At 62.3% G+C, this 21889-nt stretch overlaps 21 non-coding genes across 21 annotated transcripts; all 21 read left to right on the top strand.

Moving 5' to 3' along the window:
• The first annotated feature begins 27 nt into the window (after positions 1-27).
• Positions 28-121, top strand: LOC144373004 (small nucleolar RNA SNORD116). The gene has a single exon (XR_013432814.1). It is a non-coding gene; the product is annotated as a small nucleolar RNA SNORD116 (small nucleolar RNA).
• A 976-nt stretch (positions 122-1097) lies between these two features.
• LOC144373002 (small nucleolar RNA SNORD116) lies at positions 1098-1191 on the top strand. The gene has a single exon (XR_013432812.1). It is a non-coding gene; the product is annotated as a small nucleolar RNA SNORD116 (small nucleolar RNA).
• A 987-nt stretch (positions 1192-2178) lies between these two features.
• Positions 2179-2272, top strand: LOC144373001 (small nucleolar RNA SNORD116). The gene has a single exon (XR_013432811.1). It is a non-coding gene; the product is annotated as a small nucleolar RNA SNORD116 (small nucleolar RNA).
• Positions 2273-3248: 976 nt separating this feature from the next.
• Positions 3249-3342, top strand: LOC144373000 (small nucleolar RNA SNORD116). Its single transcript, XR_013432810.1, has one exon. It is a non-coding gene; the product is annotated as a small nucleolar RNA SNORD116 (small nucleolar RNA).
• A 989-nt stretch (positions 3343-4331) lies between these two features.
• On the top strand, positions 4332-4425 carry LOC144372999 (small nucleolar RNA SNORD116). Its single transcript, XR_013432809.1, has one exon. It is a non-coding gene; the product is annotated as a small nucleolar RNA SNORD116 (small nucleolar RNA).
• Positions 4426-5401: 976 nt separating this feature from the next.
• On the top strand, positions 5402-5495 carry LOC144372998 (small nucleolar RNA SNORD116). Its single transcript, XR_013432808.1, has one exon. It is a non-coding gene; the product is annotated as a small nucleolar RNA SNORD116 (small nucleolar RNA).
• A 988-nt stretch (positions 5496-6483) lies between these two features.
• Positions 6484-6577, top strand: LOC144372997 (small nucleolar RNA SNORD116). The gene has a single exon (XR_013432807.1). It is a non-coding gene; the product is annotated as a small nucleolar RNA SNORD116 (small nucleolar RNA).
• A 957-nt stretch (positions 6578-7534) lies between these two features.
• Positions 7535-7628, top strand: LOC144372996 (small nucleolar RNA SNORD116). The gene has a single exon (XR_013432806.1). It is a non-coding gene; the product is annotated as a small nucleolar RNA SNORD116 (small nucleolar RNA).
• Positions 7629-8601: 973 nt separating this feature from the next.
• LOC144373008 (small nucleolar RNA SNORD116) lies at positions 8602-8696 on the top strand. Its single transcript, XR_013432818.1, has one exon. It is a non-coding gene; the product is annotated as a small nucleolar RNA SNORD116 (small nucleolar RNA).
• A 989-nt stretch (positions 8697-9685) lies between these two features.
• Positions 9686-9779, top strand: LOC144372995 (small nucleolar RNA SNORD116). The gene has a single exon (XR_013432805.1). It is a non-coding gene; the product is annotated as a small nucleolar RNA SNORD116 (small nucleolar RNA).
• A 958-nt stretch (positions 9780-10737) lies between these two features.
• On the top strand, positions 10738-10831 carry LOC144372994 (small nucleolar RNA SNORD116). Its single transcript, XR_013432804.1, has one exon. It is a non-coding gene; the product is annotated as a small nucleolar RNA SNORD116 (small nucleolar RNA).
• A 988-nt stretch (positions 10832-11819) lies between these two features.
• LOC144372993 (small nucleolar RNA SNORD116) lies at positions 11820-11913 on the top strand. Its single transcript, XR_013432803.1, has one exon. It is a non-coding gene; the product is annotated as a small nucleolar RNA SNORD116 (small nucleolar RNA).
• A 957-nt stretch (positions 11914-12870) lies between these two features.
• LOC144372991 (small nucleolar RNA SNORD116) lies at positions 12871-12964 on the top strand. The gene has a single exon (XR_013432801.1). It is a non-coding gene; the product is annotated as a small nucleolar RNA SNORD116 (small nucleolar RNA).
• Positions 12965-13952: 988 nt separating this feature from the next.
• LOC144372990 (small nucleolar RNA SNORD116) lies at positions 13953-14046 on the top strand. Its single transcript, XR_013432800.1, has one exon. It is a non-coding gene; the product is annotated as a small nucleolar RNA SNORD116 (small nucleolar RNA).
• Positions 14047-15000: 954 nt separating this feature from the next.
• On the top strand, positions 15001-15094 carry LOC144372989 (small nucleolar RNA SNORD116). Its single transcript, XR_013432799.1, has one exon. It is a non-coding gene; the product is annotated as a small nucleolar RNA SNORD116 (small nucleolar RNA).
• Positions 15095-16081: 987 nt separating this feature from the next.
• Positions 16082-16175, top strand: LOC144372988 (small nucleolar RNA SNORD116). Its single transcript, XR_013432798.1, has one exon. It is a non-coding gene; the product is annotated as a small nucleolar RNA SNORD116 (small nucleolar RNA).
• A 958-nt stretch (positions 16176-17133) lies between these two features.
• Positions 17134-17227, top strand: LOC144372987 (small nucleolar RNA SNORD116). Its single transcript, XR_013432797.1, has one exon. It is a non-coding gene; the product is annotated as a small nucleolar RNA SNORD116 (small nucleolar RNA).
• Positions 17228-18210: 983 nt separating this feature from the next.
• Positions 18211-18304, top strand: LOC144372986 (small nucleolar RNA SNORD116). The gene has a single exon (XR_013432796.1). It is a non-coding gene; the product is annotated as a small nucleolar RNA SNORD116 (small nucleolar RNA).
• A 983-nt stretch (positions 18305-19287) lies between these two features.
• On the top strand, positions 19288-19381 carry LOC144372985 (small nucleolar RNA SNORD116). Its single transcript, XR_013432795.1, has one exon. It is a non-coding gene; the product is annotated as a small nucleolar RNA SNORD116 (small nucleolar RNA).
• Positions 19382-20357: 976 nt separating this feature from the next.
• On the top strand, positions 20358-20451 carry LOC144372984 (small nucleolar RNA SNORD116). The gene has a single exon (XR_013432794.1). It is a non-coding gene; the product is annotated as a small nucleolar RNA SNORD116 (small nucleolar RNA).
• Positions 20452-21439: 988 nt separating this feature from the next.
• LOC144372983 (small nucleolar RNA SNORD116) lies at positions 21440-21533 on the top strand. The gene has a single exon (XR_013432793.1). It is a non-coding gene; the product is annotated as a small nucleolar RNA SNORD116 (small nucleolar RNA).
• The last annotated feature ends 356 nt before the right edge of the window (positions 21534-21889 follow it).

Genomic DNA, 21889 nt, shown 5'->3' with positions numbered 1-21889 from the left:
GACGCGGTTGGTGCGTCCGGCGTGCTTGGATCGATGATGAGTCCTCCAATAACATTCCTTGGAAAAGCTGAACAAAATGAGTGAAAACCCACTACCGTCTCGCTCATCGTGACTGAGGTCCGGCACACTCTGGCAGAGGCAGAGGCAGAGGCAGAGGTGGCAGGGGCCAGGGATGGCTGCCGGGGCTTCCCATACTTGTCCTCCTCACGGGCGAATTCCTAGGCCCGGCCGATGCCCACAGCTGGGCTGTGGTCCCGCCCATGTGCGTGTGGCCGCTGGGTGTTCTGGGCTGAGCCGAGTCAGGTGCTCGGAAGAGCCAGGCCTGCTGGGGCAACACCGGTGGGAGGTGTCCAAGCGCCCTCTTTTAAAAGGTTGGGATGACTTGGAGGCACGAGGTTGCCTGTAGGCACGAGGTTGCCTAGCCCTGGCGCTCGCTTTCCTGATGGGACCAGTGGCTGAGGGTGCAGCATACGTTATCTCAGGGGGCAGCGGGGTGGAGGGGAGGACAGGAACAAGGCGGAAGTGGAATGTTGCAGCAGGCAGAGCCCTGGCGATGACTGCAAGGTGCGGAAAGCGAGGCCTGTAGCAAACTATGCTCCCAAGATGGCGCGCGCAAGGTCTCCGGGAGTGTGGCCGTAGGCCCCAGGTGTGCGATTCTGGATTAGCTCTGAGTATATCGGGGATGCAGGAGAGTGTATCCTGAGCATTGAGGATCTTACTCAGCCTACAGGATGCTGGCATGGGAGAGGAGAGCCGTGGCCCGGGGCCTTTGTTCTCATGGTTGCTTGTCTTCTGTGTGCACTCTTCAGGACGAGGTGGCGGGCGAGGGAGGCGTGCCTGGTGGCTGACCTGGAGCGTGCCCACCTGTGCTGAGGCCGTGGGGTCCTGTTTTCTGGTTGGCATCCCCGTGTTCGCGACTGGGACCCAGGCCGGGGCGTGGCGAAGACGGTAAGCTTGGTTTGTCCACCTGCACGGGTGCCAAGCCAGTTGTTGGAGGATATGCAGGATTTGGCGTGGCCATAGCGCCCCCTAAATGAGCTCGGTCGGGCCCGGGCCCGGCCAGGGGCGTGGACGCGGTTGGTGCGTCCGGCGTGCTTGGATCGATGATGAGTCCTCCAATAACATTCCTTGGAAAAGCTGAACAAAATGAGTGAAAACCCACTACCGTCTCGCTCATCGTGACTGAGGTCCGGCACACTCTGGCAGAGGCAGAGGCAGAGGCAGAGGTGGCAGGGGCCAGGGATGGCTGCCGCGGCTTCCCATACTTGTCCTCCTCACGGGCGAATTCCTAGGCGCGGCCGGTGCCACGGCTGGGTTTGTGGTCCCGTCAGTGTGCGTGGGGCCGCTGGGTGTTCTTGGCTGAGCGGAACCACATGCTCAGCAGAGCCAGGCCTGCTGGAGAACAACAGGTGTGAGGTGTCCAAGCGCCCTCCTTAAAAGGTTGGGATGACTTGGAGGCATGAGGTCGCCTGGAGAGGGCCAGCCCTGGCCCTCCCTTTGTTAGAGGACCAGTGGGTGAGGGTGTAGCAGACCTTCTGGCATCGGGCAGCGGGGTGGAGTGTGGAGGGTGGAGGGGAGGACAGGTAGAAGGAGGATGGGGAAAATTGCAGCAGGCATACCCCTGGTGAAGCCTAGAAGGTGCGGAAAGCGAGGCCTGCAGCAAACTATGCTCCCAAGATGGCGGGCCCAGGTTCCCCGTGTGTGCGGAAGTAGCCCCCGGGTGCGGGATGGTGGATCCGCTCCCTGTGGATTGGGGATGCAGGACAGTGTACGGTGAGCCTTGGGGAGTATACTCAGCCGACAGGAAGCTGGCATGGGAAGGGAGAGCCCTGGCACCGGGCCATTGTTCTCATGGTTGCTTGTCACTTGTGTACACTCTTCAGGACAAGGTGGCGGGCGAGGGAGGCGTGCCTGGTGGCTGAGTGGAGCGTGCCCACGTGTGCTGATGCCGTGGGGTCCTGTTTGTTGTTTGGCATCCCCGTGTTCGCGACTGGGACCCAGGCCGGAGCGTGGCGAAGACGGTAAGCTTGGCTTGTCCACCTCCCCCGTGCCGAGCCAGTTGTTGGAGGCTGTGAGGGTTGGTGTGCAAGTACCGTCCCCGTGACGGTGCTCGTTCGGGCCCCGGCCCGGCCCGACCCGGCCCGGGGCGTGGACGCGGTTGGTGCGTCCGGCGTGCTTGGATCGATGATGAGTCCTCCAATAACATTCCTTGGAAAAGCTGAACAAAATGAGTGAAAACCCACTACCGTCTCGCTCATCGTGACTGAGGTCCGGCACACTCTGGCAGAGGCAGAGGCAGAGGCAGAGGTGGCAGGGGCCAGGGATGGCTGCCGGGGCTCCCATACTTGTCCTCCTCACGGGCGAATTCCTAGGCCCGGCCGATGCCCACAGCTGGGCTGTGGTCCCGCCCATGTGCGTGTGGCCGCTGGGTGTTCTGGGCTGAGCCGAGTCAGGTGCTCGGAAGAGCCAGGCCTGCTGGGGCAACACCGGTGGGAGGTGTCCAAGCGCCCTCTTTTAAAAGGTTGGGATGACTTGGAGGCACGAGGTTGCCTGTAGGCACGAGGTTGCCTAGCCCTGGCGCTCGCTTTCCTGATGGGACCAGTGGCTGAGGGTGCAGCATACGTTATCTCAGGGGGCAGCGGGGTGGAGGGGAGGACAGGAACAAGGCGGAAGTGGAATGTTGCAGCAGGCAGAGCCCTGGCGATGACTGCAAGGTGCGGGAAAGCGAGGCCTGTAGCAAACTATGCTCCCAAGATGGCGCGCGCAAGGTCTCCGGGAGTGTGGCCGTAGGCCCCAGGTGTGCGATTCTGGATTAGCTCTGAGTATATCGGGGATGCAGGAGAGTGTATCCTGAGCATTGAGGATCTTACTCAGCCTACAGGATGCTGGCATGGGAGAGGAGAGCCGTGGCCCGGGGCCTTTGTTCTCATGGTTGCTTGTCTTCTGTGTGCACTCTTCAGGACGAGGTGGCGGGCGAGGGAGGCGTGCCTGGTGGCTGACCTGGAGCGTGCCCACCTGTGCTGAGGCCGTGGGGTCCTGTTTTCTGGTTGGCATCCCCGTGTTCGCGACTGGGACCCAGGCCGGGGCGTGGCGAAGACGGTAAGCTTGGTTTGTCCACCTGCACGGGTGCCAAGCCAGTTGTTGGAGGATATGCAGGATTTGGCGTGGCCATAGCGCCCCCTAAATGAGCTCGGTCGGGCCCGGGCCCGGCCAGGGGCGTGGACGCGGTTGGTGCGTCCGGCGTGCTTGGATCGATGATGAGTCCTCCAATAACATTCCTTGGAAAAGCTGAACAAAATGAGTGAAAACCCACTACCGTCTCGCTCATCGTGACTGAGGTCCGGCACACTCTGGCAGAGGCAGAGGCAGAGGCAGAGGTGGCAGGGGCCAGGGATGGCTGCCGCGGCTTCCCATACTTGTCCTCCTCACGGGCGAATTCCTAGGCGCGGCCGGTGCCCACGGCTGGGTTTGTGGTCCCGTCAGTGTGCGTGGGGCCGCTGGGTGTTCTTGGCTGAGCGGAACCACATGCTCAGCAGAGCCAGGCCTGCTGGAGAACAACAGGTGTGAGGTGTGCAAGCGCCCTCCTTAAAAGGTTGGGATGACTTGGAGGCATGAGGTCGCCTGGAGAGGGCCAGCCCTGGCCCTCCCTTTGTTAGAGGACCAGTGGGTGAGGGTGTAGCAGACCTTCTGGCATCGGGCAGCGGGGGTGGAGTGTGGAGGGTGGAGGGGAGGACAGGTAGAAGGAGGATGGGGAAAATTGCAGCAGGCATACCCCTGGTGAAGCCTAGAAGGTGCGGAAAGCGAGGCCTGCAGCAAACTATGCTCCCAATATGGCGGGCCCAGGTTCCCCGTGTGTGCGGAAGTAGCCCCCGGGTGCGGGATGGTGGATCCGCTCCCTGTGGATTGGGGATGCAGGACAGTGTACGGTGAGCCTTGGGGAGTATACTCAGCCGACAGGAAGCTGGCATGGGAAGGGAGAGCCCTGGCACCGGGCCATTGTTCTCATGGTTGCTTGTCACTTGTGTACACTCTTCAGGACAAGGTGGCGGGCGAGGGAGGCGTGCCTGGTGGCTGAGTGGAGCGTGCCCACGTGTGCTGATGCCGTGGGGTCCTGTTTGTTGTTTGGCATCCCCGTGTTCGCGACTGGGACCCAGGCCGGAGCGTGGCGAAGACGGTAAGCTTGGCTTGTCCACCTCCCCCGTGCCGAGCCAGTTGTTGGAGGCTGTGAGGGTTGGTGTGCAAGTACCGTCCCCGTGACGGTGCTCGTTCGGGCCCCGGCCCGGCCCGACCCGGCCCGGGGCGTGGACGCGGTTGGTGCGTCCGGCGTGCTTGGATCGATGATGAGTCCTCCAATAACATTCCTTGGAAAAGCTGAACAAAATGAGTGAAAACCCACTACCGTCTCGCTCATCGTGACTGAGGTCCGGCACACTCTGGCAGAGGCAGAGGCAGAGGCAGAGGTGGCAGGGGCCAGGGATGGCTGCCGGGGCTTCCCATACTTGTCCTCCTCACGGGCGAATTCCTAGGCCCGGCCGATGCCCACAGCTGGGCTGTGGTCCCGCCCATGTGCGTGTGGCCGCTGGGTGTTCTGGGCTGAGCCGAGTCAGGTGCTCGGAAGAGCCAGGCCTGCTGGGGCAACACCGGTGGGAGGTGTCCAAGCGCCCTCTTTTAAAAGGTTGGGATGACTTGGAGGCACGAGGTTGCCTGTAGGCACGAGGTTGCCTAGCCCTGGCGCTCCCTTTCCTGATGGGACCAGTGGCTGAGGGTGCAGCATACGTTATCTCAGGGGGCAGCGGGGTGGAGGGGAGGACAGGAACAAGGCGGAAGTGGAATGTTGCAGCAGGCAGAGCCCTGGCGATGACTGCAAGGTGTGGAAAGCGAGGCCTGTAGCAAACTATGCTCCCAAGATGGCGCGCGCAAGGTCTCCGGGTGTGTGGCCGTAGGCCCCAGGTGTGCGATTCTGGATTAGCTCTGAGTATATCGGGGATGCAGGAGAGTGTATCCTGAGCATTGAGGATCTTACTCAGCCTACAGGATGCTGGCATGGGAGAGGAGAGCCGTGGCCCGGGGCCTTTGTTCTCATGGTTGCTTGTCTTCTGTGTGCACTCTTCAGGACGAGGTGGCGGGCGAGGGAGGCGTGCCTGGTGGCTGACCTGGAGCGTGCCCACCTGTGCTGAGGCCGTGGGGTCCTGTTTTCTGGTTGGCATCCCCGTGTTCGCGACTGGGACCCAGGCCGGGGCGTGGCGAAGACGGTAAGCTTGGTTTGTCCACCTGCACGGGTGCCAAGCCAGTTGTTGGAGGATATGCAGGATTTGGCGTGGCCATAGCGCCCCCTAAATGAGCTCGGTCGGGCCCGGGCCCGGCCAGGGGCGTGGACGCGGTTGATGCGTCCAGCGTGCTTGGATCGATGATGAGTCCTCCAATAACATTCCTTGGAAAAGCTGAACAAAATGAGTGAAAACCCACTACCGTCTCGCTCATCGTGACTGAGGTCCGGCACACTCTGGCAGAGGCAGAGGCAGAGGCAGAGGTGGCAGGGGCCAGGGATGGCTGCCGCGGCTTCCCATACTTGTCCTCCTCACGGGCGAATTCCTAGGCGCGGCCGGTGCCCACGGCTGGGTTTGTGGTCCCGTCAGTGTGCGTGGGGCCGCTGGGTGTTCTTGGCTGAGCGGAACCACATGCTCAGCAGAGCCAGGCCTGCTGGAGAACAACAGGTGTGAGGTGTCCAAGCGCCCTCCTTAAAAGGTTGGGATGACTTGGAGGCATGAGGTCGCCTGGAGAGGGCCAGCCCTGGCCCTCCCTTTGTTAGAGGACCAGTGGGTGAGGGTGTAGCAGACCTTCTGGCATCGGGTAGCGGGGTGGAGTGTGGAGGGTGGAGGGGAGGACAGGTAGAAGGAGGATGGGGAAAATTGCAGCAGGCATACCCCTGGTGAAGCCTAGAAGGTGCGGAAAGCGAGGCCTGCAGCAAACTATGCTCCCAAGATGGCGGGCCCAGGTTCCCCGTGTGTGCGGAAGTAGCCCCCGGGTGCGGGATCGTGGATCCGCTCCCTGTGGATTGGGGATGCAGGACAGTGTACGGTGAGCCTTGGGGAGTATACTCAGCCGACAGGAAGCTGGCATGGGAAGGGAGAGCCCTGGCACCGGGCCATTGTTCTCATGGTTGCTTGTCACTTGTGTACACTCTTCAGGACAAGGTGGCGGGCGAGGGAGGCGTGCCTGGTGGCTGAGTGGAGCGTGCCCACGTGTGCTGATGCCGTGGGGTCCTGTTTGTTGTTTGGCATCCCCGTGTTCGCGACTGGGACCCAGGCCGGAGCGTGGCGAAGACGGTAAGCTTGGCTTGTCCACCTCCCCCGTGCCGAGCCAGTTGTTGGAGGCTGTGAGGGTTGGTGTGCAAGTACCGTCCCCGTGACGGTGCTCGTTCGGGCCCCGGCCCGGCCCGACCCGGCCCGGGGCGTGGACGCGGTTGGTGCGTCCGGCGTGCTTGGATCGATGATGAGTCCTCCAATAACATTCCTTGGAAAAGCTGAACAAAATGAGTGAAAACCCACTACCGTCTCGCTCATCGTGACTGAGGTCCGGCACACTCTGGCAGAGGCAGAGGCAGAGGCAGAGGTGGCAGGGGCCAGGGATGGCTGCCGGGGCTTCCCATACTTGTCCTCCTCACGGGCGAATTCCTAGGCCCGGCCGATGCCCACAGCTGGGCTGTGGTCCCGCCCATGTGCGTGTGGCCGCTGGGTGTTCTGGGCTGAGCCGAGTCAGGTGCTCGGAAGAGCCAGGCCTGCTGGGGCAACACCGGTGGGAGGTGTCCAAGCGCCCTCTTTTAAAAGGTTGGGATGACTTGGAGGCACGAGGTTGCCTAGCCCTGGCGCTCCCTTTCCTGATGGGACCAGTGGCTGAGGGTGCAGCATACGTTATCTCAGGGGGCAGCGGGGTGGAGGGGAGGACAGGAACAAGGCGGAAGTGGAATGTTGCAGCAGGCAGAGCCCTGGCGATGACTGCAAGGTGCGGAAAGCGAGGCCTGTAGCAAACTATGCTCCCAAGATGGCGCGCGCAAGGTCTCCGGGTGTGTGGCCGTAGGCCCCAGGTGTGCGATTCTGGATTAGCTCTGAGTATATCGGGATGCAGGAGAGTGTATCCTGAGCATTGAGGATCTTACTCAGCCTACAGGATGCTGGCATGGGAGAGGAGAGCCGTGGCCCGGGGCCTTTGTTCTCATGGTTGCTTGTCATCTGTGTGCACTCTTCAGGACGAGGTGGCGGGCGAGGGAGGCGTGCCTGGTGGCTGACCTGGAGCGTGCCCACGTGTGCTGATGCCGTGGGGTCCTGTTTGTTGTTTGGCATCCCCGTGTTCGCGACTGGGACCCAGGCCGGGGCGTGGCGAAGACGGTAAGCTTGGTTTGTCCACCTGCACGGGTGCCAAGCCAGTTGTTGGAGGATATGCAGGATTTGGCGTGGCCATAGCGCCCCCTAAATGAGCTCGGTCGGGCCCGGGCCCGGCCAGGGGCGTGGACGCGGTTGGTGCGTCCGGCGTGCTTGGATCGATGATGAGTCCTCCAATAACATTCCTTGGAAAAGCTGAACAAAATGAGTGAAAACCCACTACCGTCTCGCTCATCGTGACTGAGGTCCGGCACACTCTGGCAGAGGCAGAAGAGGCAGAGGTGACAGGGGCCAGGGATGGCTGCCGGGGCTTCCCATACTTGTCCTCCTCACGGGCGAATTCCTAGGCCCGGCCGATGCCCACAGCTGGGCTGTGGTCCCGCCCATGTGCGTGTGGCCGCTGGGTGTTCTGGGCTGAGCCGAGTCAGGTGCTCGGAAGAGCCAGGCCTGCTGGGGCAACACCGGTGGGAGGTGTCCAAGCGCCCTCTTTTAAAAGGTTGGGATGACTTGGAGGCACGAGGTTGCCTGTAGGCACGAGGTTGCCTAGCCCTGGCGCTCGCTTTCCTGATGGGACCAGTGGCTGAGGGTGCAGCATACGTTATCTCAGGGGGCAGCGGGGTGGAGGGGAGGACAGGAACAAGGCGGAAGTGGAATGTTGCAGCAGGCAGAGCCCTGGCGATGACTGCAAGGTGCGGAAAGCGAGGCCTGTAGCAAACTATGCTCCCAAGATGGCGCGGGCAAGGTCTCCGGGAGTGTGGCCGTAGGCCCCAGGTGTGCGATTCTGGATTAGCTCTGAGTATATCGGGGATGCAGGAGAGTGTATCCTGAGCATTGAGGATCTTACTCAGCCTACAGGATGCTGGCATGGGAGAGGAGAGCCGTGGCCCGGGGCCTTTGTTCTCATGGTTGCTTGTCATCTGTGTGCACTCTTCAGGACGAGGTGGCGGGCGAGGGAGGCGTGCCTGGTGGCTGACCTGGAGCGTGCCCACCTGTGCTGAGGCCGTGGGGTCCTGTTTTCTGGTTGGCATCCCCGTGTTCGCGACTGGGACCCAGGCCGGGGCGTGGCGAAGACGGTAAGCTTGGTTTGTCCACCTGCACGGGTGCCAAGCCAGTTGTTGGAGGATATGCAGGATTTGGCGTGGCCATAGCGCCCCCTAAATGAGCTCGGTCGGGCCCGGGCCCGGCCAGGGGCGTGGACGCGGTTGGTGCGTCCGGCGTGCTTGGATCGATGATGAGTCCTCCAATAACATTCCTTGGAAAAGCTGAACAAAATGAGTGGAAAACCCACTACCGTCTCGCTCATCGTGACTGAGGTCCGGCACACTCTGGCAGAGGCAGAGGCAGAGGCAGAGGTGGCAGGGGCCAGGGATGGCTGCCGCGGCTTCCCATACTTGTCCTCCTCACGGGCGAATTCCTAGGCGCGGCCGGTGCCCACGGCTGGGTTTGTGGTCCCGTCAGTGTGCGTGGGGCCGCTGGGTGTTCTTGGCTGAGCGGAACCACATGCTCAGCAGAGCCAGGCCTGCTGGAGAACAACAGGTGTGAGGTGTGCAAGCGCCCTCCTTTAAAAGGTTGGGATGACTTGGAGGCATGAGGTCGCCTGGAGAGGGCCAGCCCTGGCCCTCCCTTTGTTAGAGGACCAGTGGGTGAGGGTGTAGCAGACCTTCTGGCATCGGGCAGCGGGGTGGAGTGTGGAGGGTGGAGGGGAGGACAGGTAGAAGGAGGATGGGGAAAATTGCAGCAGGCATACCCCTGGTGAAGCCTAGAAGGTGCGGAAAGCGAGGCCCGCAGCAAACTATGCTCCCAAGATGGCGGGCCCAGGTTCCCCGTGTGTGCGGAAGTAGCCCCCGGGTGCAGGATGGTGGATCCGCTCCCTGTGGATTGGGGATGCAGGACAGTGTATGGTGAGCCTTGGGGAGTATACTCAGCCGACAGGAAGCTGGCATGGGAAGGGAGAGCCCTGGCACCGGGCCATTGTTCTCATGGTTGCTTGTCACTTGTGTACACTCTTCAGGACAAGGTGGCGGGCGAGGGAGGCGTGCCTGGTGGCTGAGTGGAGCGTGCCCACGTGTGCTGATGCCGTGGGGTCCTGTTTGTTGTTTGGCATCCCCGTGTTCGCGACTGGGACCCAGGCCGGAGCGTGGCGAAGACGGTAAGCTTGGCTTGTCCACCTCCCCCGTGCCGAGCCAGTTGTTGGAGGCTGTGAGGGTTGGTGTGCAAGTACCGTCCCCGTGACGGTGCTCGTTCGGGCCCCGGCCCGGCCCGACCCGGCCCGGGGCGTGGACGCGGTTGGTGCGTCCGGCGTGCTTGGATCGATGATGAGTCCTCCAATAACATTCCTTGGAAAAGCTGAACAAAATGAGTGAAAACCCACTACCGTCTCGCTCATCGTGACTGAGGTCCGGCACACTCTGGCAGAGGCAGAGGCAGAGGCAGAGGTGGCAGGGGCCAGGGATGGCTGCCGGGGCTTCCCATACTTGTCCTCCTCACGGGCGAATTCCTAGGCCCGGCCGATGCCCACAGCTGGGCTGTGGTCCCGCCCATGTGCGTGTGGCCGCTGGGTGTTCTGGGCTGAGCCGAGTCAGGTGCTCGGAAGAGCCAGGCCTGCTGGGGCAACACCGGTGGGAGGTGTCCAAGCGCCCTCTTTTAAAAGGTTGGGATGACTTGGAGGCACGAGGTTGCCTAGCCCTGGCGCTCCCTTTCCTGATGGGACCAGTGGCTGAGGGTGCAGCATACGTTATCTCAGGGGGCAGCGGGGTGGAGGGGAGGACAGGAACAAGGCGGAAGTGGAATGTTGCAGCAGGCAGAGCCCTGGCGATGACTGCAAGGTGCGGAAAGCGAGGCCTGTAGCAAACTATGCTCCCAAGATGGCGCGCGCAAGGTCTCCGGGAGTGTGGCCGTAGGCCCCAGGTGTGCGATTCTGGATTAGCTCTGAGTATATCGGGGATGCAGGAGAGTGTATCCTGAGCATTGAGGATCTTACTCAGCCTACAGGATGCTGGCATGGGAGAGGAGAGCCGTGGCCCGGGGCCTTTGTTCTCATGGTTGCTTGTCTTCTGTGTGCACTCTTCAGGACGAGGTGGCGGGCGAGGGAGGCGTGCCTGGTGGCTGACCTGGAGCGTGCCCACCTGTGCTGAGGCCGTGGGGTCCTGTTTTCTGGTTGGCATCCCCGTGTTCGCGACTGGGACCCAGGCCGGGGCGTGGCGAAGACGGTAAGCTTGGTTTGTCCACCTGCACGGGTGCCAAGCCAGTTGTTGGAGGATATGCAGGATTTGGCGTGGCCATAGCGCCCCCTAAATGAGCTCGGTCGGGCCCGGGCCCGGCCAGGGGCGTGGACGCGGTTGGTGCGTCCGGCGTGCTTGGATCGATGATGAGTCCTCCAATAACATTCCTTGGAAAAGCTGAACAAAATGAGTGAAAACCCACTACCGTCTCGCTCATCGTGACTGAGGTCCGGCACACTCTGGCAGAGGCAGAGGCAGAGGCAGAGGTGGCAGGGGCCAGGGATGGCTGCCGCGGCTTCCCATACTTGTCCTCCTCACGGGCGAATTCCTAGGCGCGGCCGGTGCCCACGGCTGGGTTTGTGGTCCCGTCAGTGTGCGTGGGGCCGCTGGGTGTTCTTGGCTGAGCGGAACCACATGCTCAGCAGAGCCAGGCCTGCTGGAGAACAACAGGTGTGAGGTGTGCAAGCGCCCTCCTTAAAAGGTTGGGATGACTTGGAGGCATGAGGTCGCCTGGAGAGGGCCAGCCCTGGCCCTCCCTTTGTTAGAGGACCAGTGGGTGAGGGTGTAGCAGACCTTCTGGCATCGGGCAGCGGGGTGGAGTGTGGAGGGTGGAGGGGAGGACAGGTAGAAGGAGGATGGGGAAAATTGCAGCAGGCATACCCCTGGTGAAGCCTAGAAGGTGCGGAAAGCGAGGCCTGCAGCAAACTATGCTCCCAAGATGGCGGGCCCAGGTTCCCCGTGTGTGCGGAAGTAGCCCCCGGGTGCGGGATGGTGGATCCGCTCCCTGTGGATTGGGGATGGAGGACAGTGTACGGTGAGCCTTGGGGAGTATACTCAGCCGACAGGAAGCTGGCATGGGAAGGGAGAGCCCTGGCACCGGGCCATTGTTCTCATGGTTGCTTGTCACTTGTGTACACTCTTCAGGACAAGGTGGCGGGCGAGGGAGGCGTGCCTGGTGGCTGAGTGGAGCGTGCCCACGTGTGCTGATGCCGTGGGGTCCTGTTTGTTGTTTGGCATCCCCGTGTTCGCGACTGGGACCCAGGCCGGAGCGTGGCGAAGACGGTAAGCTTGGCTTGTCCACCTCCCCCGTGCCGAGCCAGTTGTTGGAGGCTGTGAGGGTTGGTGTGCAAGTACCGTCCCCGTGACGGTGCTCGTTCGGGCCCCGGCCCGGCCCGACCCGGCCCGGGGCGTGGACGCGGTTGGTGCGTCCGGCGTGCTTGGATCGATGATGAGTCCTCCAATAACATTCCTTGGAAAAGCTGAACAAAATGAGTGAAAACCCACTACCGTCTCGCTCATCGTGACTGAGGTCCGGCACACTCTGGCAGAGGCAGAGGCAGAGGCAGAGGTGGCAGGGGCCAGGGATGGCTGCCGGGGCTTCCCATACTTGTCCTCCTCACGGGCGAATTCCTAGGCCCGGCCGATGCCCACAGCTGGGCTGTGGTCCCGCCCATGTGCGTGTGGCCGCTGGGTGTTCTGGGCTGAGCCGAGTCAGGTGCTCGGAAGAGCCAGGCCTGCTGGGGCAACACCGGTGGGAGGTGTCCAAGCGCCCTCTTTTAAAAGGTTGGGATGACTTGGAGGCACGAGGTTGCCTAGCCCTGGCGCTCCCTTTCCTGATGGGACCAGTGGCTGAGGGTGCAGCATACGTTATCTCAGGGGGCAGCGGGGTGGAGGGGAGGACAGGAACAAGGCGGAAGTGGAATGTTGCAGCAGGCAGAGCCCTGGCGATGACTGCAAGGTGCGGAAAGCGAGGCCTGTAGCAAACTATGCTCCCAAGATGGCGCGCGCAAGGTCTCCGGGTGTGTGGCCGTAGGCCCCAGGTGTGCGATTCTGGATTAGCTCTGAGTATATCGGGATGCAGGAGAGTGTATCCTGAGCATTGAGGATCTTACTCAGCCTACAGGATGCTGGCATGGGAGAGGAGAGCCGTGGCCCGGGGCCTTTGTTCTCATGGTTGCTTGTCATCTGTGTGCACTCTTCAGGACGAGGTGGCGGGCGAGGGAGGCGTGCCTGGTGGCTGACCTGGAGCGTGCCCACCTGTGCTGAGGCCGTGGGGTCCTGTTTTCTGGTTGGCATCCCCGTGTTCGCGACTGGGACCCAGGCCGGGGCGTGGCGAAGACGGTAAGCTTGGTTTGTCCACCTGCACGGGTGCCAAGCCAGTTGTTGGAGGATATGCAGGATTTGGCATGGCCATAGCGCCCCCTAAATGAGCTCGGTCGGGCCCGGGCCCGGCCAGGGGCGTGGACGCGGTTGGTGCGTCCGGCGTGCTTGGATCGATGATGAGTCCTCCAATAACATTCCTTGGAAAAGCTGAACAAAATGAGTGAAAACCCACTACCGTCTCGCTCATCGTGACTGAGGTCCGGCACACTCTGGCAGAGGCAGAGGCAGAGGCAGAGGTGGCAGGGGCCAGGGATGGCTGCCGCGGCTTCCCATACTTGTCCTCCTCACGGGCGAATTCCTAGGCGCGGCCGGTGCCCACGGCTGGGTTTGTGGTCCCGTCAGTGTGCGTGGGGCCGCTGGGTGTTCTTGGCTGAGCGGAACCACATGCTCAGCAGAGCCAGGCCTGCTGGAGAACAACAGGTGTGAGGTGTGCAAGCGCCCTCCTTAAAAGGTTGGGATGACTTGGAGGCATGAGGTCGCCTGGAGAGGGCCAGCCCTGGCCCTCCCTTTGTTAGAGGACCAGTGGGTGAGGGTGTAGCAGACCTTCTGGCATCGGGCAGCGGGGTGGAGTGTGGAGGGTGGAGGGGAGGACAGGTAGAAGGAGGATGGGGAAAATTGCAGCAGGCATACCCCTGGTGAAGCCTAGAAGGTGCGGAAAGCGAGGCCTGCAGCAAACTATGCTCCCAAGATGGCGGGCCCAGGTTCCCCGTGTGTGCGGAAGTAGCCCCCGGGTGCGGGATGGTGGATCCGCTCCCTGTGGATTGGGGATGGAGGACAGTGTACGGTGAGCCTTGGGGAGTATACTCAGCCGACAGGAAGCTGGCATGGGAAGGGAGAGCCCTGGCACCGGGCCATTGTTCTCATGGTTGCTTGTCACTTGTGTACACTCTTCAGGACAAGGTGGCGGGCGAGGGAGGCGTGCCTGGTGGCTGAGTGGAGCGTGCCCACGTGTGCTGATGCCGTGGGGTCCTGTTTGTTGTTTGGCATCCCCGTGTTCGCGACTGGGACCCAGGCCGGAGCGTGGCGAAGACGGTAAGCTTGGCTTGTCCACCTCCCCCGTGCCGAGCCAGTTGTTGGAGGCTGTGAGGGTTGGTGTGCAAGTACCGTCCCCGTGACGGTGCTCGTTCGGGCCCCGGCCCGGCCCGACCCGGCCCGGGGCGTGGACGCGGTTGGTGCGTCCGGCGTGCTTGGATCGATGATGAGTCCTCCAATAACATTCCTTGGAAAAGCTGAACAAAATGAGTGAAAACCCACTACCGTCTCGCTCATCGTGACTGAGGTCCGGCACACTCTGGCAGAGGCAGAGGCAGAGGCAGAGGTGGCAGGGGCCAGGGATGGCTGCCGGGGCTTCCCATACTTGTCCTCCTCACGGGCGAATTCCTAGGCCCGGCCGATGCCCACAGCTGGGCTGTGGTCCCGCCCATGTGCGTGTGGCCGCTGGGTGTTCTGGGCTGAGCCGAGTCAGGTGCTCGGAAGAGCCAGGCCTGCTGGGGCAACACCGGTGGGAGGTGTCCAAGCGCCCTCTTTTAAAAGGTTGGGATGACTTGGAGGCACGAGGTTGCCTAGCCCTGGCGCTCCCTTTCCTGATGGGACCAGTGGCTGAGGGTGCAGCATACGTTATCTCAGGGGGCAGCGGGGTGGAGGGGAGGACAGGAACAAGGCGGAAGTGGAATGTTGCAGCAGGCAGAGCCCTGGCGATGACTGCAAGGTGCGGAAAGCGAGGCCTGTAGCAAACTATGCTCCCAAGATGGCGCGCGCAAGGTCTCCGGGTGTGTGGCCGTAGGCCCCAGGTGTGCGATTCTGGATTAGCTCTGAGTATATCGGATGCAGGAGAGTGTATCCTGAGCATTGAGGATCTTACTCAGCCTACAGGATGCTGGCATGGGAGAGGAGAGCCGTGGCCCGGGGCCTTTGTTCTCATGGTTGCTTGTCATCTGTGTGCACTCTTCAGGACGAGGTGGCGGGCGAGGGAGGCGTGCCTGGTGGCTGACCTGGAGCGTGCCCACCTGTGCTGAGGCCGTGGGGTCCTGTTTCTGGTTGGCATCCCCGTGTTCGCGACTGGGACCCAGGCCGGGCGTGGCGAAGACGGTAAGCTTGGTTTGTCCACCTGCACGGGTGCCAAGCCAGTTGTTGGAGGATATGCAGGATTTGGCATGGCCATAGCGCCCCCTAAATGAGCTCGGTCGGGCCCGGGCCCGGCCAGGGGCGTGGACGCGGTTGGTGCGTCCGGCGTGCTTGGATCGATGATGAGTCCTCCAATAACATTCCTTGGAAAAGCTGAACAAAATGAGTGAAAACCCACTACCGTCTCGCTCATCGTGACTGAGGTCCGGCACACTCTGGCAGAGGCAGAGGCAGAGCAGAGGTGGCAGGGGCCAGGGATGGCTGCCGCGGCTTCCCATACTTGTCCTCCTCACGGGCGAATTCCTAGGCGCGGCCGGTGCCCACGGCTGGGTTTGTGGTCCCGTCAGTGTGCGTGGGGCCGCTGGGTGTTCTTGGCTGAGCGGAACCACATGCTCAGCAGAGCCAGGCCTGCTGGAGAACAACAGGTGTGAGGTGTCCAAGCGCCCTCCTTAAAAGGTTGGGATGACTTGGAGGCATGAGGTCGCCTGGAGAGGGCCAGCCCTGGCCCTCCCTTTGTTAGAGGACCAGTGGGTGAGGGTGTAGCAGACCTTCTGGCATCGGGCAGCGGGGTGGAGTGTGGAGGGTGGAGGGGAGGACAGGTAGAAGGAGGATGGGGAAAATTGCAGCAGGCATACCCCTGGTGAAGCCTAGAAGGTGCGGAAAGCGAGGCCTGCAGCAAACTATGCTCCCAAGATGGCGGGCCCAGGTTCCCCGTGTGTGCGGAAGTAGCCCCCGGGTGCGGGATGGTGGATCCGCTCCCTGTGGATTGGGGATGCAGGACAGTGTATGGTGAGCCTTGGGGAGTATACTCAGCCGACAGGAAGCTGGCATGGGAAGGGAGAGCCCTGGCACCGGGCCATTGTTCTCATGGTTGCTTGTCACTTGTGTACACTCTTCAGGACAAGGTGGCGGGCGAGGGAGGCGTGCCTGGTGGCTGAGTGGAGCGTGCCCACGTGTGCTGATGCCGTGGGGTCCTGTTTGTTGTTTGGCATCCCCGTGTTCGCGACTGGGACCCAGGCCGGAGCGTGGCGAAGACGGTAAGCTTGGCTTGTCCACCTCCCCCGTGCCGAGCCAGTTGTTGGAGGCTGTGAGGGTTGGTGTGCAAGTACCGTCCCCGTGACGGTGCTCGTTCGGGCCCCGGCCCGGCCCGACCCGGCCCGGGGCGTGGACGCGGTTGGTGCGTCCGGCGTGCTTGGATCGATGATGAGTCCTCCAATAACATTCCTTGGAAAAGCTGAACAAAATGAGTGAAAACCCACTACCGTCTCGCTCATCGTGACTGAGGTCCGGCACACTCTGGCAGAGGCAGAGGCAGAGGCAGAGGTGGCAGGGGCCAGGGATGGCTGCCGGGGCTTCCCATACTTGTCCTCCTCACGGGCGAATTCCTAGGCCCGGCCGATGCCCACAGCTGGGCTGTGGTCCCGCCCATGTGCGTGTGGCCGCTGGGTGTTCTGGGCTGAGCCGAGTCAGGTGCTCGGAAGAGCCAGGCCTGCTGGGGCAACACCGGTGGGAGGTGTCCAAGCGCCCTCTTTTAAAAGATTGGGATGACTTGGAGGCACGAGGTTGCCTAGCCCTGGCGCTCCCTTTCCTGATGGGACCAGTGGCTGAGGGTGCAGCATACGTTATCTCAGGGGGCAGCGGGGTGGAGGGGAGGACAGGAACAAGGCGGAAGTGGAATGTTGCAGCAGGCAGAGCCCTGGCGATGACTGCAAGGTGCGGAAAGCGAGGCCTGTAGCAAACTATGCTCCCAAGATGGCGCGCGCAAGGTCTCCGGGAGTGTGGCCGTAGGCCCCAGGTGTGCGATTCTGGATTAGCTCTGAGTATATCGGGGATGCAGGAGAGTGTATCCTGAGCATTGAGGATCTTACTCAGCCTACAGGATGCTGGCATGGGAGAGGAGAGCCGTGGCCCGGGGCCTTTGTTCTCATGGTTGCTTGTCTTCTGTGTGCACTCTTCAGGACGAGGTGGCGGGCGAGGGAGGCGTGCCTGGTGGCTGACCTGGAGCGTGCCCACCTGTGCTGAGGCCGTGGGGTCCTGTTTTCTGGTTGGCATCCCCGTGTTCGCGACTGGGACCCAGGCCGGGGCGTGGCGAAGACGGTAAGCTTGGTTTGTCCACCTGCACGGGTGCCAAGCCAGTTGTTGGAGGATATGCAGGATTTGGCGTGGCCATAGCGCCCCCTAAATGAGCTCGGTCGGGCCCGGGCCCGGCCAGGGGCGTGGACGCGGTTGGTGCGTCCGGCGTGCTTGGATCGATGATGAGTCCTCCAATAACATTCCTTGGAAAAGCTGAACAAAATGAGTGAAAACCCACTACCGTCTCGCTCATCGTGACTGAGGTCCGGCACACTCTGGCAGAGGCAGAGGCAGAGGCAGAGGTGGCAGGGGCCAGGGATGGCTGCCGGGGCTTCCCATACTTGTCCTCCTCACGGGCGAATTCCTAGGCCCGGCCGATGCCCACAGCTGGGCTGTGGTCCCGCCCATGTGCGTGTGGCCGCTGGGTGTTCTGGGCTGAGCCGAGTCAGGTGCTCGGAAGAGCCAGGCCTGCTGGGGCAACACCGGTGGAAGGTGTCCAAGCGCCCTCTTTTAAAAGGTTGGGATGACTTGGAGGCACGAGGTTGCCTGTAGGCACGAGGTTGCCTAGCCCTGGCGCTCCCTTTCCTGATGGGACCAGTGGCTGAGGGTGCAGCATACGTTATCTCAGGGGGCAGCGGGGTGGAGGGGAGGACAGGAACAAGGCGGAAGTGGAATGTTGCAGCAGGCAGAGCCCTGGCGATGACTGCAAGGTGCGGAAAGCGAGGCCTGTAGCAAACTATGCTCCCAAGATGGCGCGCGCAAGGTCTCCGGGAGTGTGGCCGTAGGCCCCAGGTGTGCGATTCTGGATTAGCTCTGAGTATATCGGGGATGCAGGAGAGTGTATCCTGAGCATTGAGGATCTTACTCAGCCTACAGGATGCTGGCATAGGAGAGGAGAGCCGTGGCCCGGGGCCTTTGTTCTCATGGTTGCTTGTCATCTGTGTGCACTCTTCAGGACGAGGTGGCGGGCGAGGGAGGCGTGCCTGGTGGCTGAGTGGAGCGTGCCCACCTGTGCTGATGCCGTGGGGTCCTGTTTGTTGTTTGGCATCCCCGTGTTCGCGACTGGGACCCAGGCCGGAGCGTGGCGAAGACGGTAAGCTTGGCTTGTCCACCTCCCCCGTGCCGAGCCAGTTGTTGGAGGCTGTGAGGGTTGGTGTGCAAGTACCGTCCCCGTGACGGTGCTCGTTCGGGCCCCGGCCCGGCCCGACCCGGCCCGGGGCGTGGACGCGGTTGGTGCGTCCGGCGTGCTTGGATCGATGATGAGTCCTCCAATAACATTCCTTGGAAAAGCTGAACAAAATGAGTGAAAACCCACTACCGTCTCGCTCATCGTGACTGAGGTCCGGCACACTCTGGCAGAGGCAGAGGCAGAGGCAGAGGTGGCAGGGGCCAGGGATGGCTGCCGGGGCTTCCCATACTTGTCCTCCTCACGGGCGAATTCCTAGGCCCGGCCGATGCCCACAGCTGGGCTGTGGTCCCGCCCATGTGCGTGTGGCCGCTGGGTGTTCTGGGCTGAGCCGAGTCAGGTGCTCGGAAGAGCCAGGCCTGCTGGGGCAACACCGGTGGAAGGTGTCCAAGCGCCCTCTTTTAAAAGGTTGGGATGACTTGGAGGCACGAGGTTGCCTGTAGGCACGAGGTTGCCTAGCCCTGGCGCTCCCTTTCCTGATGGGACCAGTGGCTGAGGGTGCAGCATACGTTATCTCAGGGGGCAGCGGGGTGGAGGGGAGGACAGGAACAAGGCGGAAGTGGAATGTTGCAGCAGGCAGAGCCCTGGCGATGACTGCAAGGTGCGGAAAGCGAGGCCTGTAGCAAACTATGCTCCCAAGATGGCGCGCGCAAGGTCTCCGGGAGTGTGGCCGTAGGCCCCAGGTGTGCGATTCTGGATTAGCTCTGAGTATATCGGGGATGCAGGAGAGTGTATCCTGAGCATTGAGGATCTTACTCAGCCTACAGGATGCTGGCATAGGAGAGGAGAGCCGTGGCCCGGGGCCTTTGTTCTCATGGTTGCTTGTCATCTGTGTGCACTCTTCAGGACGAGGTGGCGGGCGAGGGAGGCGTGCCTGGTGGCTGAGTGGAGCGTGCCCACCTGTGCTGATGCCGTGGGGTCCTGTTTGTTGTTTGGCATCCCCGTGTTCGCGACTGGGACCCAGGCCGGAGCGTGGCGAAGACGGTAAGCTTGGCTTGTCCACCTCCCCCGTGCCGAGCCAGTTGTTGGAGGCTGTGAGGGTTGGTGTGCAAGTACCGTCCCCGTGACGGTGCTCGTTCGGGCCCCGGCCCGGCCCGACCCGGCCCGGGGCGTGGACGCGGTTGGTGCGTCCGGCGTGCTTGGATCGATGATGAGTCCTCCAATAACATTCCTTGGAAAAGCTGAACAAAATGAGTGAAAACCCACTACCGTCTCGCTCATCGTGACTGAGGTCCGGCACACTCTGGCAGAGGCAGAGGCAGAGGCAGAGGTGGCAGGGGCCAGGGATGGCTGCCGGGGCTTCCCATACTTGTCCTCCTCACGGGCGAATTCCTAGGCCCGGCCGATGCCCACAGCTGGGCTGTGGTCCCGCCCATGTGCGTGTGGCCGCTGGGTGTTCTGGGCTGAGCCGAGTCAGGTGCTCGGAAGAGCCAGGCCTGCTGGGGCAACACCGGTGGGAGGTGTCCAAGTGCCCTCTTTTAAAAGGTTGGGATGACTTGGAGGCACGAGGTTGCCTGTAGGCACGAGGTTGCCTAGCCCTGGCGCTCCCTTTTTTGATGGGACCAGTGGCTGAGGGTGCAGCATACGTTATCTCAGGGGGAAGCGGGGTGGAGGGGAGCACAGGAACAAGGTGGAAGTGGAATGTTGCAGCAGGCAGAGCCCTGGCGATGACTGCAAGGTGCGGAAAGCGAGGCCTGTAGCAAACTATGCTCCCAAGATGGCGCGCGCAAGGTCTCCGGGTGTGTGGCCGTAGGCCCCAGGTGTGCGATTCTGGATTAGCTCTGAGTATATCGGGGATGCAGGAGAGTGTATCCTGAGCATTGAGGATCTTACTCAGCCTACAGGATGCTGGCATGGGAGAGGAGAGCCGTGGCCCGGGGCCTTTGTTCTCATGGTTGCTTGTCTTCTGTGTGCACTCTTCAGGACGAGGTGGCGGGCGAGGGAGGCGTGCCTGGTGGCTGACCTGGAGCGTGCCCACCTGTGCTGAGGCCGTGGGGTCCTGTTTTCTGGTTGGCATCCCCGTGTTCGCGACTGGGACCCAGGCCGGGGCGTGGCGAAGACGGTAAGCTTGGTTTGTCCACCTGCACGGGTGCCAAGCCAGTTGTTGGAGGATATGCAGGATTTGGCGTGGCCATAGCTCCCCCTAAATGAGCTCGGTCGGGCCCGGGCCCGGCCAGGGGCGTGGACGCGGTTGGTGCGTCCGGCGTGCTTGGATCGATGATGAGTCCTCCAATAACATTCCTTGGAAAAGCTGAACAAAATGAGTGAAAACCCACTACCGTCTCGCTCATCGTGACTGAGGTCCGGCACACTCTGGCAGAGGCAGAGGCAGAGGCAGAGGTGGCAGGGGCCAGGGATGGCTGCCGCGGCTTCCCATACTTGTCCTCCTCACGGGCGAATTCCTAGGCGCGGCCGGTGCCCACGGCTGGGTTTGTGGTCCCGTCAGTGTGCGTGGGGCTGCTGGGTGTTCTTGGCTGAGCGGAACCACATGCTCAGCAGAGCCAGGCCTGCTGGAGAACAACAGGTGTGAGGTGTCTAAGCGCCCTCCTTAAAAGGTTGGGATGACTTGGAGGCATGAGGTCGCCTGGAGAGGGCCAGCCCTGGCCCTCCCTTTGTTAGAGGACCAGTGGGTGAGGGTGTAGCAGACCTTCTGGCATCGGGCAGCGGGGTGGAGTGTGGAGGGTGGAGGGGAGGACAGGTAGAAGGAGGATGGGGAAAATTGCAGCAGGCATACCCCTGGTGAAGCCTAGAAGGTGCGGAAAGCGAGGCCTGCAGCAAACTATGCTCCCAAGATGGCGGGCCCAGGTTCCCCGTGTGTGCGGAAGTAGCCCCCGGGTGCGGGATCGTGGATCCGCTCCCTGTGGATTGGGGATGCAGGACAGTGTATGGTGAGCCTTGGGGAGTATACTCAGCCGACAGGAAGCTGGCATGGGAAGGGAGAGCCCTGGCACCGGGCCATTGTTCTCATGGTTGCTTGTCACTTGTGTACACTCTTCAGGACAAGGTGGCGGGCGAGGGAGGCGTGCCTGGTGGCTGAGTGGAGCGTGCCCACCTGTGCTGATGCCGTGGGGTCCTGTTTGTTGTTTGGCATCCCCGTGTTCGCGACTGGGACCCAGGCCGGAGCGTGGCGAAGACGGTAAGCTTGGCTTGTCCACCTCCCCCGTGCCGAGCCAGTTGTTGGAGGCTGTGAGGGTTGGTGTGCAAGTACCGTCCCCGTGACGGTGCTCGTTCGGGCCCCGGCCCGGCCCGACCCGGCCCGGGGCGTGGACGCGGTTGGTGCGTCCGGCGTGCTTGGATCGATGATGAGTCCTCCAATAACATTCCTTGGAAAAGCTGAACAAAATGAGTGAAAACCCACTACCGTCTCGCTCATCGTGACTGAGGTCCGGCACACTCTGGCAGAGGCAGAGGCAGAGGCAGAGGTGGCAGGGGCCAGGGATGGCTGCCGGGGCTTCCCATACTTGTCCTCCTCACGGGCGAATTCCTAGGCCCGGCCGATGCCCACAGCTGGGCTGTGGTCCCGCCCATGTGCGTGTGGCCGCTGGGTGTTCTGGGCTGAGCCGAGTCAGGTGCTCGGAAGAGCCAGGCCTGCTGGGGCAACACCGGTGGGAGGTGTCCAAGCGCCCTCTTTTAAAAGGTTGGGATGACTTGGAGGCACGAGGTTGCCTGTAGGCACGAGGTTGCCTAGCCCTGGCGCTCGCTTTCCTGATGGGACCAGTGTCTGAGGGTCCAGCATACGTTAG

This window comes from Ictidomys tridecemlineatus, unplaced genomic scaffold, assembly GCF_052094955.1.
Source record: "Ictidomys tridecemlineatus isolate mIctTri1 unplaced genomic scaffold, mIctTri1.hap1 Scaffold_2031, whole genome shotgun sequence".
Lineage (NCBI taxonomy): Eukaryota > Metazoa > Chordata > Mammalia > Rodentia > Sciuridae > Ictidomys > Ictidomys tridecemlineatus.
The sequence above is the reverse complement of the archived record's forward strand: the minus strand, read 5'-3'. Positions and strand labels throughout refer to the sequence as shown.